This window comes from Octopus bimaculoides, chromosome 25 (assembly GCF_001194135.2).
Source record: "Octopus bimaculoides isolate UCB-OBI-ISO-001 chromosome 25, ASM119413v2, whole genome shotgun sequence".
NCBI lineage: Eukaryota > Metazoa > Mollusca > Cephalopoda > Octopoda > Octopodidae > Octopus > Octopus bimaculoides.
The window spans coordinates 8,321,884-8,322,508 of NC_069005.1; the positions used below are offsets into that span (position 1 = coordinate 8,321,884).

At 30.6% G+C, this 625-nt stretch overlaps 1 long non-coding RNA gene across 1 annotated transcript in view; it reads left to right on the forward strand.

Annotated features, from left to right (window-relative positions):
* The window catches only part of LOC128250754 (uncharacterized), a 296,412-nt gene that overhangs the window by 57,184 nt on the left and 238,603 nt on the right, over window positions 1-625 (forward strand). The window lies entirely within an intron of this gene.

The window sequence follows — 625 nt, forward strand, 5'->3', positions numbered from 1 at the left end:
TATATATATATATATATATATATATATATATATTGATGATAAAGAGCCTAATTGTGAATGTAACAAGAGACGCTTACAATGAGCCCAGGACATATACTGAGCTGTACGAAGAGATGATGCGTCATAAACAACAAATAACTTTGATTAAATTCTTCACTCCTCAAGCTGATATTTATAGCAATCAACTATAAGGTACTAAATGTTGTCCCTCATCCTCCTAGTAATGCTCATTTCACCACCACCCTTCACACAGTAGTCAACATCTTTTGTGTTAAGAATGTACTCTTAGAATATTATGATTCTTATTAATTTCCTAGCATATTCCTCTTGAAATGTTTTTGTGCTTTTATGTATTTATACTATACCATGTATGTTTAGAAATAGTTATTCTCATGCATAAAGGTGATCATGTTGTTTGTTCTCTTTTCTTTTCTTGTGCTTCTTTTTCTTTTTCTTTTTCTGAGAAAGTCTGTAGGAATGCAATCTCACTTGGTAATATAAAAATCATTCGAAGATTAATTTTGCATTACGGAATTTCGCATTATGGCCAGATTTTCAGGAATACATTACTTCTGTAAAGCAAGGGATTCCACTGTGTGTGTACATATATATATATATATATAGA